A 16,830-nucleotide genomic window follows, 5' to 3' on the forward strand; every position below is an offset into this window, starting at 1 on the left:
TTGTCACTATTTGTTACTGTACATCTCTATGCTTACTGGTACGAGGTCTGCTTCTTACCTGACTGTAAACTCCTTGAGGGTACGAACATATCTGCTTTCTTCAGTGTTTTATATCCAGAGTTTAGTACAGTGTCTGAAAATATTTGCATTTACTACATATTTGTCAAATGAATAAAAAAGAAGAGAATATAAAACAATTTGAGAACAATTCAGTAGGGCTCTGAGTGGTACTAGGTAAAGTGAAATTGGTTGGGAGGGCGGAGACGGGTTTTTGTGGAACTGCACTAATCCTTGAGCAATAAGTAGAATTTATAGATGAAAACGGCATTTGTTGACCACCTGCTATGTGCCTGGCATTGGCTAAACATTTTAACAATGTGTGTTATATAATGTAAGTTTTTACAACCTTTTAAAAAATTCCAATTTTAAAATAGAAAAACTGAAGCTCAGTGAGATTAAGTAACTTGCCCATAGCCACAAAGCTAGTAAGTGATGAGGGATTCCTCAAATCCAGGTCTTCTTTTTTTTAACCAAAGTACATTCTTTTTTCACTACTACCTCAAAATTTGTGTGTTGATCATACAAACTACCAGGTGGTGAAGGATTGATGAAGTGGAGCACTGCATCTTCACTCCTGGGGAAAACAAAACATCTGACCCAGTAACAGCAGTCAGTTGCATAATTTTCATTGCATCATGCGTGATGAACTGAAAGAGCTCTGGGAACAGCAAGTTGTTTAAAGGCCCAGAGACCAAGTATCCACATCTGTAAACATGGTAATGTGACATCTGTCTTGCTCACCTCATTGGATTATTTTGAAACCGCAATATGAAAATTCCTTATAGACTCAGATTGTTACAACTCTGTTTTTTCTTTCCAGATATCACCTAAAATCACCCTGCATGAATGTACAAGTTTGGACAATTAAGTTCGTGAACTTATTGCAATGGTGTTGCTAACCTTTTTTGATATCAGAGGAATTATTCATTATGAATTTGTACTAACTGGACAAACAGTTAACCAAGTTTACTATTTGGAAGTGCTGAAAAGGCTGCATGAAAAAGTTAGATGACCTGAACTTTTCATCAACAATTTACGGCTCTTGCATCACGACAATGCACCAGCTCACACGGCACTGTCTTTGATGGAGTTTTTATCCAGGAAACAAATAACTGTATTAGAACAACCTCCATACTCACCTGATCTGGCCCCGGTGACTTCCTTCTTTACCTGAAGATAAAGGAAATGTTGAAAGGAAGACATTTTAATGATATTGAGGACATCAAGTGTAACACGACGACAGCTCTGATGGCCATTCCAGAAAAAGAGTTCCAAAATTGCTTTGAAGGGTGGACTAGGCACTGGCATTGGTGCATAGCTTCCCAAGGGGAGTACTTTGAAGGTGACCAGAGAAATATTCAACAACAAGGTATGTAGCACTTTTTCTAGGATGAGTTCGCAAACTTAATTGTTAGACCTCGTATTATTAAGAAATAGTAATAAAAGGTTTCATGCCATAGTAAAATTATAGAATGAGGAGTGGAAGGGACAATGACAAATAATTTAGCTCATCTACCTAATTCTATAATTCCATGAAGATTTCCTGAAGTCAACCCAGAGAGGAAGCTCCAGGACAGCACTTCAATAAATTATGTGAAGACAATTTCTTCATACAAATGTTCTTTACAATAAAACTAACCATGGAATTTTATAACCAACAGAGTTAGAATGAGATTTAGTGAATATATCCCCTTGGGAGCAGATTCTACGGGGGATTAGCTAGGTTGTAACATTCCATTTACCTTGATTTTTGATTAATGGAGTAGGGAAACAGCTAATTAATAGTCTGTCAAAGTAACTAAAAGGAGCAAGGGGATAATTCTCTTCTTCTCAATTCCCAGCTTTTAACAGTATCAGACTGACAGATAAAATTTGACCACAGTGCAACTGCCCTCACATGTGTGTCCCTGTCTCTCAGCAGGTTGCATAGTTCTGCATGTACCTCCTTTTCTTCTCTGGGTTTGCACTTGATGTTATTTGCTTCCACCTGCACACTCCTAGAAGACTGTGTTACATTATACTGTGTCAAATTGGTCAAACTGGGAACTATACTTCTCAGAATTTCCTACTCTGTCTGGTTCCAGTTTAGAGTTGACCAAAAGAAGAACTTGGATGAGATTTGGAAAGTCAAAGTGAAACAGCAGCCATTACTCACAGAAGTTCCTAATAGTCACACAGACACAGAGGTTGCTTGTGGGTTCCAGGTTGTTCTCTGCTTTATATCCAGCTTGTCTTCCAGAGAGCTGGGCCCGATGACCAAGAGCAGCCCTAGGCTTGGCTGTGCACCCACTGAAGCAGGGCCTAACATAAAGGCAACGGCTTCCCATAGATCTGTCCACACGAGACCCTTTGTGGTCCCACTTCAGTGGCTCAACATGATTCCTTCTCAGAATTCCCTGTAATCCCTGACTTGTCCAGTGTCCAGCACGTCAGAAAGACTGTTTACTCTTTCTTTCTTTCTGATTCTCCAACGCCCCCTTCCAGACCTTCACTTCCTTAGCGCCTTGTACTTTTATGTGTAATTTCTATAATAAAGTTTAAGATCTCAAAGAGGTCTAATTCTTATAATAATAAATCTCTTATATCCACAATGGTTCTCTGACTGAGAAACGTGGATCCAGAGAAGCAGACTTCAAAGGGTGAGAATCTGGATTGCTTCTCTGATCTGGCTAAATTTAAAGCCACAATTATGCTGCCACTGGTAAATAAGATCGAGGCAGTCAAGGACATATAACAGCAAAACAATTATTTAGTTATCACCTGTGGTTACCTGGAGTAAGTCTGTATAGAAGGTAAGCCCTGGATGGATAAGATGTTGCTACAGAACATTTAAATGCAAATGAAGGGCCTGGTGGTGCTGGGTTTCTTCCAAGTTCACTGGAGGACTTGGAGAGAGAGAAAAAAAGTGAGATCAGGGCTTATATTTCCAGCTCAAGGTCCAAATAAAGAACCAGGGGAGTTTTCTATGACTTCCCTGAAATAAACCTTTGTCTCCTGTAGACTCAAGATTGAGATTTCTGAAAATCAGATGCAAGGTTTAATTCTTCAAAGGCTGAATTGCAACACAAATTGAATTCACAGCCTCATAGGATCTGTCATGGTAAAGCATTGATAGTGAAGACCATGGACCCTGAAAATTACTTATGGGAAGATTCTGACGAAACTGAGAATCTTAAACCCAAAAGTTCTGCTGAGCTTCCTTAGCTTGTAGAAATAGGCTTTCCTCCCCTGCCTGAAGAACTAACTCACCTTGCCCGAAGAAGCTTTAATAACTTCTCCATAGGTAATTGTATGGGAGTACCGATCCTCCTCAAAACTCACTTTAACCACCTCTCATTGCTTCTAGATCTCTATGTTGAGAGCTCTAAACTCAAGTTCTGGCAGGCACCGGCTGTGACCTCTGAGAAGATACCATATGGATCAAAACGTTACAAGATTTTGACAATTTTATTGAAAAAACAAAACATGAGGAATATATATGAGAATGGTTGGATCAGGGTGAATTTATTGATACGGGTGCACTGACCAGAGATTAAGTATTCAATGTTCTAGCTTGAATGGCTGAGAGTGACTCTAAGAGTTTGCAATGATGGTTGATTTTCTTTTTTTTACCCGTGCAGAAGACAGGTGGGTCTTGAAGAATGAAAGTGATCGTTGGAAACTTAATCTGTGCTGATTCTGTTGCAGCTGCTGTTTCAGGTATGATTTCTGTTTCTTCACTGGAGCAAATCAGCATATCATCAAGGAACTGGTATGTGGTTATTGATCTGGTAAACGCATTTTTTTTCTTAGTGCCTGTTAGTAAAAACTGGCTTTGTGATAAACTAATATTCTATGGAGCATTCAGCATAGTATTCCATACTTTTAACATTTACACTTTATTTTATGAAGAGGAGTTGGAAGAGGAGAATAAGAAAGAGGAGAGAAAGAAGAGCTTTGGTTCAAGGTCATAGGGAAGAAAGCAGGAGAGAAAAACAGTGAGACACTATTGGAAATATTGACATCTGCAAAGGTGATTTAAAAGAAAATCCTATTGATGTGATTTTCTTTTTCACCCTTCCTTGTATGTGACATCCCTCCTATACATCCATTGATGGGATTCTATATAAATCGTTGACGAGATTAAAATTTTTACATTAAGGATTTGTAGAGAAAGACTCAAGGTATAATTTATAAAAGGTTCTAGTGAAGAAATCTATCTAGGATTAGGAGTGGGGAGAAAAGGAGACAGACAAGAAAATGGAAGGGAAGGGAGGGAAGGGAAGGGGAGTGGAAGGGAGGAAAGGGAGGAAGAAAAAGCGTAGCGCACTATGGTCTGATGTAAATGTCTTGGAGCTTCTTCCTTTATACTTCGTTGGGGGCTATTACGGATGGTGAAAACACCCAGACAATTCCAGTGCAGGGGCTCCTGATATAACAAGATTGTAGGAGGTCAAGTTCAGAGGTAAAAGGAAAGGCTGAGGCTACACATCAAATGAGGTGTTTGTCACAGTTACTGGGTGTTTAGAGCCAGGTGACAGCATGGTATAGTTTTAAAATGTATTATCTAAGTTCCTATCTTGGCTCTACCATTAATATGACTGTGTCCTTGGGCAAGTTACTATTACTTTCCTGGGAGTCATTTCTTACCAGTATAGATTGTTTCTTACCAGTGTTAGATTATTTCTTGGCCTTTCCAGCTCTAACATTCATTTATTCTTTCAATAACTCATTCACCAAATAACTGTTGAGCACTTGCTGCATACTAGGCACTATACGAGGGATAGAAAGATGTATAAGAAAGAATCTTCGCTCTCAAGGAGATAGTCTAATGAAGTGACATGCGTTTAAAAGAAAATTGCACAGTACGATAATAGAGGTACACAAAAGTTTCAAGGGTGGTACAAATTGGAGAAGAGACCTGGCTTCTAGTCTCAGATGTAAATCTGAGTTACTTTATGTGGGGACAGAGCCCCAGAAAGTAGTTTACAGGCTCTCGGCCTCACGTGGAAGGGTGCTGGCTCGGGTGGTGGATGGCCGTCGGCTGTGGCTGATTGCCGTCGGCTGTGGCCGGTTAGCCGATTGGCTGCTGGTATAACTGCTGTGGCTACGAAGGATTGCCGAGGAGCCGAGCAGAGCCGAGCAGAGCCGAAGAGAGCAGAAGAGGAGAGCTGAAGAGAGTGGAACAGAGGAGAGAGTGGAGAAGAGTCGTCGGTCGGTCGGTTGGCGGAAAGGCGGACGGCAGGTCGCACGTCCAGTGGGCTCAGCCTCCAGTGAGACCATAGTGGTATGACTCCCCTTCCTATGGCTCCGTGGGTGTTCCTTTTTGGCCTCATCATATCCTGCGTTCTTGTGTGCGGAGCGGGACCAGAGACCCCGCAGGCTGCCCCGCCTGAAAGATGGCGCAGTGAGCAGGGTCTCCCGCACGACACTTTATTTCTTTTGGACTCAGAGATACCTATAACCCAGGAATATTTAGAAGACAAATTATTCAGAATCAGATATTAAAGCTTCTTAGAGTTCTTGAGAAATGTAAGTTCTTGAGAAAGATGTTCTCAGTAGTGAACTGGAAAAAAACAGAAAAGCCCTGATCTGTAGGATTTACCAAGTTCAGTAGTGTAAATACCTCTACAAGGGCTAATTTTAAGCTACCAGCATGACATCTCTGAACGTGGACTTGGGAAGAAGTGCACACATTGTTCTTGTGAACCAGTAGCAGCACAGCAATGCTTCCACTACTGGTGCTCCTAATTCTGATCTCGGTTTCCCAGCCATCCTCCAAGGAGGGGCTGAGAAAGGTCAGGCTTTAGGGGACAAAAGGTGTTTTCTTTTGTGTGCTTGGACTCTGATCTGCTGGGGAAACACTTCACACCTCAGGGCACAAGAAATCTTGGAGCAGAGATGGGGCACATTCTGAGTCCCAGAGTACTCTTAATTCTTCTCTGGGAGTGGCTGGTCTGCTTTAGTCCCTGCTTGCAGTCACATTATAAAGAGAGACACTGCTTCCCCTGAGGTTTCTATGGCAACCTCACCCCGCAGGCAAAGAACAGCACTCTAAGCTTCAGCTGGAAGGTTCGGAGATAAAAATAAATTCAGATTAATCCAGGACCCATGTATAATTAAGACTCAGGAACTACCTGAAAACATAAAATCAGTCGGGATGAAAATTTTACATATTTTCTTTTCCTTTCTTAAGAAAAATAAAACCCATGAACAAATGAACTGATGCTTTTTATCATTGTGGCTTGAAAAGCAGAGCCCTTTCTATGAGGCTGGATTTTGCTGGTAGCTTTTCTCTTTGAATTTCTCACTCCCTGTACATCATACTGCAAAGCGGTCTGGGGACTGGGAGTTGACATATAGGATAACAGTGAATAGGATAACAGTGAACACAACTCATATTTCAGAGTTGATCACAGCCCAGAGATCTGAAATATAGAATCATATCACGAGTCAGTGAAACCTCTGTATTTCTTAATTCTTGTACTTTAAAAAACACCTTCCCTGACTACCTTATAAATAAACACTGAGGCTCAAATGAGGTCTTAGATGTGAAACATTTTTGAAAAAATGAAAAGGTCTGTGCAAATGTAGGTTGTGATGATTATTTGCAACGTGCCTTAGGGAGCGAGCAGAACTCCTGCTGACAGAGGTAGGCATGGGCTGCAGCTCTTCAGTAGCAAGGGGTTGATTCCTTCTCCATAGGTGCTCAGAAAGCTGAACATTCACCTCTGGTGCCCCTGAAATGTAGACTCTGTGTTATCATTCTAGCAAGATTTCTTTCCTGCGTCACTCCGTTCATTCTCACAGAGATGTTCTCCTCCCACTCCAACCCCTCAAACCCAGATTTGCTCCAGCCTGTCCCTGTGATTCTCTCTGTGCTGGGGTGTCAGTGAACACACAGCCTCCTTCTAACTTAAACTCTGTAGCTCACTTCTTTGCTCAAGACATGTTATTTTTCTTCTGTATGTTCCAGAGATTTGGCCTGCTTACCTCTGTTCGTTTCAGCTGTTGCCTTCCTTTTGGTCTTTCATTCTAGGACCACATCTATCTTCAGTGTAAGGAAAAGGCTCCCTTACAGTTACTTTAGTTTGCTTTAGCAGACTGCTTAGTTTGCTTAGTTTGCTTTAAGAGTTTGAGGAGACAGGTTTTTTTTTAAGTGTATTTTTATTTTTTAGGTTTCCCTATTTTCTTTTTTAATGTTCTATTTTTAAAGCAATTATAGGCTCACAAGAAGTGGCAAAAATAGTAAAATTGTCCTGTGCACTTTTCAGCCAGCTTCCAATGTTGAGATGATAATATAGCAGTAGTATAATATCAAAACCAGAAAGTTGACATTGGTACATTAGTGTTAACTCGACTACAGATTTCATTCAGTTTCACCATTTTTAAAACTACATTCATTTATGTGTGTGTGTGTATGTGTGTGTATAGCTCTATGAAATTTTATCCCATGTATAGATTTGTATAAACATCTACAATTAATATCCAGAACTGTTCTACCGCCATAAAAAACCTCTTATGCTATATCTTTGTATGAATGCCTACCCTGACCCCATTCCACCCCACTCCCATCGCTGTTCCTTAGCAACTATTCTTCAACCTTTTTTTTTTGTCATTTCTTGAATGTTCTATTTATGGTATCATTCAGTATGTAACCTTTTGAGATTGACTCTTTTTTCAATAAGCATAATGCCCTGAGGTTCGTGCAGGTTGATGCATGTATCAATAGTTCATCTCTTTTTATTGATAAGTACTATTCCATTGTATGGATACAGCACAGTTTTTTGAACCATTCATTCAAAGAAGACTTTTGGGTTGTTACCAGTATTTTGCTATTTTGAATTAAGCTGCTAAAAAACTCATGTTTAGGTTTTTGTATGAACGTAAGTTTTCATTTCTTTTGGATAAATGCCTAAGAGTGAAATCACTGGATCACATGGTAGTTACACGTTTAGTTTTATAAGAAACTACAAAACTGCTGTCTATAGTGGCTGGAACATTTTCACTTCCACAAGCAATCTAAAAGTAATCCAGTTTCTCTAGAACCTTGCCAGCTTTTGTTGCCACTTTTTTTTCAGCTGTTCTAAAACATGTATAGTGATATCTCATTGCGATTTTAATTTGTTAATGGCTATGATGTCAAACATCTTTTCATGTGCTTATTTGCCATCTATGTCTCCTTTTTGGTGAAATGTCTGCTTATATCTTCTGCACATTTTATACTTGTTCTGGTTGTTTTATTAATGTGGATTTTGAGAGTTCTTAAATAGTCTAGATATAAGGCCTTTGTCAGGTAGGTGATTTACAAATATTTTCTCCTGGTCTGTAGTTTTTATTTTCACTCTTTTAACAAGGTTTACAAGGTTTTTCACAGGACAAACATTTTTAGTTCTGATGAGGTCCAATTTATCAATTTTTCCTTTTATGTATTGTGCTTTTGGAGTCATATTTAATAAGTCTTTGTCTAGCCCAAATATTTTCTCCTATGTTTTCTTCTAAATGTTGTATAGTTTCATCTACATTTAAATCTGTGATACATTTTGAATTAATTTTTTTATGTGGTCTGAGGTTTGTGTCAAGGTTCATTATTTTTGCCTATGGATGTCTAATTGTTTCATTATCTTTTGTAGAAAAGAGTGTCCTTCCTTCATTGAGCTGCTTTTGCATCATGTCAACAACCAAATGAGTATATACGTTGGTCCATTTCTGGGTTCTTTCTTCTGTTTCATTGATCCATGGCAATTCTTTCACCAATACCACACTATCTCGATCACTATATCTACATAATGTCTTAGCATAAGGTACACTGATTCCTCCTACTTTATTTTCTTTCTCAAAATTATTTAAGCTATTCTATTCCTTTGCCTTTTCATATTATTTTCAGGGAAACACAGTAATAAGCTTATCTATAGCTGCAAAAGTTCTTGCTTGGATTTTGTCAATTGGCCAAATAATTCTCCAGATAATCAACCAAAAGAAAATGGTTTATTCGGGAAAAAGAAAAAGAAACAGAACCAAGGACTATGTGCACACTCACGGGCCAGTCTTGCCCACCAGCCACCCACGTGGGAAGAAAGACCCCAAGCGCCCAACAAGGCTTCTCCCTTTATTTGCATCCCTGCCCTGGAAGTCACCACAGAGTTTAGCAGGAAGTCAAGACCAGAGAGCCAACAAAGGGCCCAGCTCCACCCATAGTCCTCCCAGCTCTAAGAATCTTAAAATGCCAGTTCACTTTTATCAATTTTGGTAGGAATTTCATTAAATCTACAGATCAATTTGGGAACAACTGATATTTTTACTATATTAAGTCTTCCAATCTTTGAACATGTTATGTCTTTCCATTTATTTAGATCTTCTTTTATTTCTTTCATCAGTATTTTGTATTTTTCAGCATACATATATATATGTGTTTAGTAAGATTTATACTTAGGTATTTCATTTTTTAGGAGTCATTGTAAATGGTATTGTGTTTTTAGTTTTTGTTTTCCACATGTTCATTGCTAGTATATAGCAATGCAATCAATTGTTGTCAATGTTAATCAATTGTTAATCATGTACATACTCATAGATAATCATGTCATCTACACATTCAGATAGTTTTATTTATTCTTTTCCATTTGACATGCCATTTATTTCTTTTTCTTGCCTTATTGTTCTGACTAAAACTTCCATTATTATGTTGAACAGGAGTAGTGAGAGTTGACATTCTTGCTTTGTTTCTAATTTTAGGAGGAAGGAATTCAATGTTTCATTGTTAAATGAAAGTTAATTGTTTATTTTAACTATGAAGTTAACTGTTGATTTTTTATAGATGCTCTTTATTAACTTGAGTAAGTTCCCCTCTGTTCTTAATTTGCTGAATTTTTACCTGGAATGGATGTTGAGTTTTTTTAAATGCTTTTCTGTATCAATTGATTGATTTTTTTAAATGTTGAATCATCCTAGCTGTTAATTCCAGCCCTTACTCCACTTGGTTGTGGTATATAATTCTTTTTATATATTGCTGGATTCGACATGCTAGAATTTTTAAAAAATATTTTTGCATCTAAGTTCATGAGTAATATAAGCCTGGAGTTTTATGGGTTTTAGTGTTTTTGTTTCTGTCTTTACTATATTTGTCTGGTTTTGGTATTAGAGTAATATCAGCCTCATAAAATTAGTTGGGAAGTTCTTTCCCTTCTAGTTTTTGAAAGAGATTGCATAGAATTGATGCTAATTCTTTTTTAAATGTCTGGTAGCATTCTCCACTGAAACAATGTGGGCCTGAAGAGTTCATTTTTGGAAGCTTTCAAGTGATGGATTCAATTCCTTTAATAGTTATAGGACTGTTCAGATTATTATTATTATTGTTGTTGTTGTTGTTATTATTATCATTATTATTTGAAGCCTTTAACATTTTTGAAGTTTGAAATTTGGGTTCCCCAAAGAGCAGAATTTTAGACCCAACTGTATGGGCTATTACTTGGTTAGGGTGTGTAATCCCAGGAAGTGGGAATGAGGGGAAAGGAAGTAAGAGGAGCAGGTAGAAGCAACACAAGAGTGCATTACTGAGTTGATCACCACTTGACACGAAGCAACACGAGACGCTTGATTTCACAGGACCTCCCAAGTTACACATAATTTTTTTTTTCAGGGTATTTTCTTTGGGGGAGGAAGAGAGAAGAATTTATCCACTGGTGTTCATTTTCCATTGGTCAGAGTTTGTCACACAGCATTAATTTCCCCCATGCTTCTGAGCAGATTATGTGTAAGTGCCCACCTTTTCTAACAGCTTCTCACCTCATTGTCAACAGGGAATCTCCTGGACATGGGCTAAGCGGTACCAGCTCAGGCATGAGGCAAGGCACTGCTGAACTGTGCCTGCACCAAGTTTTGGTCAGTGAGTTTAGAGTTGGTTGTTGCAATGAGTAGGACTGGAACAAACAGTCCCAGGCCTCCGAGATGGTAAAGCTGAGAGGATATTAAGTGGTGCTGAAGAGTTGTCTGAGGTCATTGAAAAGCAAGAAAAAAAGGATTTAAAGATGTCAGTAGTTGGGTAAGTTTCAAAAAAATCTCAAAAAAGCCTTCTAATGTTTGTACTTAGTCTTCACCTGAAATGTCAGTGGAGTTAGGCCTAAATTTTTCACACAATATTCCTTCCTTTGGTATCACTTACCTTCATCTTTTGTACCCAGGGATGGAGTTATCAATCTTCCTATTCCTCCTATCTTCCCACCTAAGAAACTCCATGTTTCTCTCTAGAAAGGAATTCCTCTTGATATTATGTGCTCTGTCACAGAAAGGCCACACATAGAGGAAGTATAGATGCTTCCAGACGCAAGTGGATCAATTAGAGTCTTAGGTGGCTCAAGACAAGTGTCTCAACTCTGAATGATCGTCCCGTCTTACATGTAAAAAGTCAACTTGGGCCGTTTCCTGACACTAAATATTCCTTTTATCATGGTCCTTAGCCTAGAAAGCCACTTTAAAAATCATTGTATTATGCTGCTGTTTCCACGCAGGGCAAGTCTCAACAATCCTAAATTAATGAGAGTTTACTAAACTTTTAAATTACATTTTATTTTTTGTCAAAACAATAAATACACATAATTTGAAAGCCAAATAGTACTGCAAGACTTATAATAATAAAATTTATCCCTGCTTTATCCCTCTCCACTCCTAAGTCCCATCCTTTAATCTCTTAGCTGTTCCTTCTGATATTTTTCTCCATATATTAAAACAATATGTTATGCTGCTACATTTTTATTTCTCAATCATATGTATATATCCACACACACACAGAGGGTGCCAAAAAATGTATACACATTTTAAGAAAGGAAAAAACTCTGTATTAAAATTATGCTGATGGTAACCACTTTGAGCACCTCTTGTAATTTCAGAAGTCAGACGTGACTTGTATTCATCTTTTGTTATCAGTATATATTATTACAATTTTAATATAGTATTTTCCTTTCTTAAAATGTGTATACATTTTTTGGCTATATATATATATATATATATATATATATATATATATATATATATATATATATATATATATTGTATTTCCTATTAGAGTGGAGGAGGGTTTAGCACATTCACACTCTGATTTCCCTTTCTCTGTCCTCCCACTCTAGTTCCAAGAGTGACATTTCATTTAGTAACAGCTAGAGAACAGCAGAACAGTTGCTGGTTGTCTGGCCTTGCCAGTGCATTTCAGGTAAATATTACATCTTTTGTTTGTTTTTAGATTAGTAAAAACCTAGGATAGTAGAAAAATGCTGAAATTCTGGAGCCAGAATTCCTGAGTTCAAATCCAGCTTCTACTATTTGTTGCTATGCAATCTCAGGCAAATTGCTTAATTACCCTGTGTCTCTGCTGGAGATAATAATAGTAGCTACCATGCAAAATTTTGTGAGGGTTAAATGAGTAAATGCAGGTAAAGCACTTAGAACAGAGCTGTAATAAGCCATATACATGTTTGCTATTATAATTATTTTCTGATTACATTATTACTACTATATAAGACCCTTTTGCTGAACCAAGAGAAAATGATAATTGTCTTTCCTTTCTTGTACAATTTTTTATTTCTTCTGAGGTTAATTGCCTCATTTTAAATTTGTTTACTTTTGCATGATCCTATCACTACATCTTTCCACTCTTCAAAAGAACTGTAAGTTCCCCTCCCAATACTGTTTCCATATAATCTCAATCAGGTTTTATTCCAGTTCCAACCTTTTTTTTTTTTTCTTTTCTTTTTCCTGGGTATATTCCTAACTGGAATCCTTTATTGTCCCTTTCCAATTTGTACTGGCTGCTCTATAAGCCTACAATACTGTCCTGGACTTCCCTTTGCAAATCTATTGTGTTAGAAATCTTATTCCATGATATAATATCTTCCTTCTTGTTTTAAATCAGAGTTTTTCAGCCTTTGAGCTATTGACATTTTAAGCCAGTTAATTGTTTGTTGTGGAGGGCTGTCCTGCGCATTATAGGATGTTTAGTAACAACCCTGGCCTCAACTCACTAGATGCCAGTAGCACCACCTTCCACTTGTGACAACCCCAATGTCTCCAGATATTGCTAAATGTCCCTGGAGGGCAAAACTGCCCATGGTTGAGAACTTGTGGTTTAATCCTTCATTCTATTGGTTCACATCTGACTATAGCTCTCTGAGAAAGGTTACATAGGATGTAAATTTTTTGAGCCCTTGCATGAAATCTCTGTAATCCAATCTTATGTTTGATGGCTAATTTTACTCAGTGTAAAACTGTAGATTGAAATAATGCACGCCCAACTTCCACCCTGGCTTTTGAAGCTATCGCTTCTCTGTCTTTTAACTTCCAAGGTTGTTGTTTAAAAAGTCTGAAGCCATTCAGATTCTTTTATTTTAATTTCAGCAATTATTTTAGATATCAATTGCTGTGCAACATACCATCTGTAATCTAAAAACAGCAATTTTCAAATTTTTTTATTATTATTCTGTAAGTTGATTAGGGCTCATCTCTCTCACTTGGGGCCTCTTGTGTGGACTCCCTCTGAGTCAGAGGACAGATGGGCCTGGAATATCCAACACAGCTTCATTCATATATCTGCTTTGGCAACATAGCTGGAAAATGACTCAGCTAGGACACTGGGAAGGCTAAGTCTGTCATTCTCTATGTATTCTCAGGGCCTTTCTCTCTCCTCTTGACCTCTCCATGAGGTCTCTCCAGCAGAGTACACAGACTTCTCAAATGGCAACTCGGGGCTTCCAAAAGCAGAAGCTGCCAGGTATACCTAAGGCTTAGGCCAAAAGCTAGCATAGCATCACTCCTGTGCCATTCTATTGGTTATAATGAGCAACAGGGCCAAACCATATTCCATGTAGGAGGGGACTATCCAAGCTATTGGGAAGTGTGGTTCATTGGGGTCCATGTTTGGAGACTAGCTACCAAAGCTACCACAAATAAAAACTCCTCCTTCACTGAACTTATGTCCTAACGAGGTCTAGGTATGTGGTTTAGATGTATTTGTAACCATATTTTCACAGGGTATCTCATTTGCCTGTCTACCTTAAGATTCCCGACATAATACGAATTGGAATCATAACTCAAGGCTTTCTTAGAGAAACAGCAAAAATCCTTTTAGTTGGGCCTCCCAGATACCAAGATGTATAGTCCTATACAAAAAGAAAATTTCCCTCAAGTTATATCCACCAAATCAACTTTCTGAAAGAAGCAGCAACATTCAAAAGTCAAATTCAACCTTAAAAAAATATTACACACTTGTTGGGGTTAACCCCATCAGAGCTCATTTCTCCCTTAAGTTGTGAAGATCAGTGAGAGTTAACTGCACTGGAGATATGTTATCCCTTTGTCTCTAACACACTGGAACCCACCCAGGTATTGATGATATTCCTCCTCACAGACCCACAGTGGGCAGCGGTCTGAATAGGCCATGAGCTGGTTTTGTGTAAATTTCTTTCTAGGAACAGTATGAATGAAAGAGTACAGTGCGTCTGTCTAAAAGCATTTTCCTAGCTTCTTTTGAAAATGTCCAAAGGAGAACTTGGTTCTGGTTTTGACTGTTCTTTAGTAGGAGAACCAAGGAAAAAGGACCTTGGTTTTCTATTCTGGGTAGGTAGAAGGGAGCTTATGTTCAGTCCCTGTCTTTTACCCAAAACCCAGGGATTGGCAACAGAGCTTTCTGAAGATGGACAGGCAGGCTAGTATGAACGTATGCTATTTTCTGATGTCTCTTCATAAATCTCCGTGATAAAACACCAACGCAAATGAGCAGTAAGTATTTCAGAGCCCACAAATGGATTATACTAGTTTACCCTTTTCTGAGTATCAGCTGGGAATAAATCACAGGGTCAGTCTTCATGTCCATTCTCTAATAACAGAAATCATTCAGGAACCCAGGTTACCATTTACAAATTTGTGTTGAATGCTTTTAGACCAAGTAATTTGTTCAGTTTTCTGATGCCTAGATGAAATATCCTCAATCTCGAAATTCATTCAAAATTACACAGTCCTCCAAAACTGGGAATTGGTATGGCAGGCAGTTCCTGTTCCTACAATGAACAAGGGTCCTTGTAGAAGCCAGAATCAAAACACTTCTAGGTAACGAATGCATTTACAATTATTGGAATTGTGACAGATAGATTTGTTGCAACAACAATACTAGCACGCTACTTCCATATTGCACTGAATTGCCCCTGATGCTCCCATATACTTATTTAGATTCTCACTATAACTCTGCGAGATAGATATTATTATCCCCTGTTTTGCAGATGAAGAAACTGAAGTGTAGAAAGTTTAAACGACTGTCATCGTTAGCGCCCGCTTGAGATTAGACTCGAAACCTGGGTTGTTGTTGTTTTTAAAGAAACGTGGTAAATAAAAAACAAACACATAACATAAAATTTATTATCTTAATCACTCTAAGTGTACAGTTCAGTGCTAAGTTTATTTACTTTGTTGTGCAACTGAGCTCCAGACTTTCCATCTTGCAAAATTGAAACTGTAATCATTAAGCAACAACTCCCCATTTTCTCCTCCCCTCAGCCGGTGAAAACCACCATTCTACTTTCTGTTTCTATGAATTTGACTACTTTAGTTATCTTCTAAAAGTGAAATCATAAGTATTTGCTTTCTACGACTGGCTTATTGTATTTAGCATAACGCCCTCAAGGTTTATCTGTGTTATAGCATGTGACAAGATTTTCGTCTTTTTTAAGGCTGAATATTTCATTGTTTGTATATAAACAAACAAACATTTTGTTTATCCATTCATCTGTCAGTGGACATTTGAGTTTCTTTCACCTCTTAGCTATTGTGAATAGTGCTACTATGAACATGGGTGTACAAATATCTCTTGGAGACCCTGCTTTCAATTATTTTGGATATATATATACAGAAGTGGAATTGCTGAATCATGTGATAGTTCTACTTTTAACTTTTTGAGAATTGGCCATATTGTTTTTCATAGCGGTTGCACTATTTAACAATCCCACCATCATTGTATGAGGGTTCCAGTTTCTCCACATCCTCATCAATACTTATTATTTTTCATGTTTTTGATAGTAGCCACCCAAATGGGTGTGAGGTGATTGAAACTTTGTCTTTTAATTGCAGGTCCAGTGTGGATCATACCACCACACAGAAACTATTCCACATCATACCAACTACAGCTGCCTACAGAAAACACAGGAGACACTGTCACAGAAATATGTGGTCCTGCCCTGAATGGACCCTTCTGTCCCTGATCAGGATGGTTCATGTAGACATAGAGACTGTCTATAGTACAATGCTGCTATAGACTGAATATGTTCCCTGGGGCACCCGCCTCCCCCCCCCCACCCCCTGCCCCTCCTTCCACCATTGAAATGTTGAAGCCCTAACCCCTAATGTGATGGTATGTGAAGATGGGGCCTTTGGGAGATAACAGATTTGATGAGGTCATAACAGTGGGCCCCTCATAATAAGATTAGTGTCCTTATAAGAAGAGACACTAGACCACAACATGCTTACTCTCTCTCTTCTTCTGCATGCACCGAGAAGAGGTCTGTGAGCACACAGTGAGAAGGTGGCCCTCTGCAACCCAAGACAAGAGCTCTCACCAAAAACCAACCATGATGGCATCTTGATCTCGAACTTGTAGCCTCCAGAATTGGAAGAAAATAAATGTCTGTTGTTTAAGCCTCGCAGTCTATGGTGTTTTGTTAGGCAGCCCAAGCTGGGTGAGATGAGTGCTTTGCCCATTGCTTTCCTCCTCAAATTTATCCAGTGTCTACTCTACCAGGGATGGTGAATGGAGCCTGC

The 16,830-nt window shown here is 38.5% G+C and overlaps 1 long non-coding RNA gene across 1 annotated transcript; it reads left to right on the top strand.

Annotated features, from left to right (window-relative positions):
* Nucleotides 1-10,643: 10,643 nt before the first annotated feature.
* On the top strand, nucleotides 10,644-16,610 carry LOC141569240 (uncharacterized). Its single transcript, XR_012492735.1, has 3 exons — nucleotides 10,644-11,077; nucleotides 12,159-12,241; nucleotides 16,144-16,610. It is a non-coding gene; the product is annotated as an uncharacterized LOC141569240 (long non-coding RNA).
* The last annotated feature ends 220 nt before the right edge of the window (nucleotides 16,611-16,830 follow it).

Source organism: Rhinolophus sinicus, linkage group LG16, assembly GCF_036562045.2.
Source record: "Rhinolophus sinicus isolate RSC01 linkage group LG16, ASM3656204v1, whole genome shotgun sequence".
Taxonomy (NCBI): Eukaryota; Metazoa; Chordata; class Mammalia; order Chiroptera; family Rhinolophidae; genus Rhinolophus; species Rhinolophus sinicus.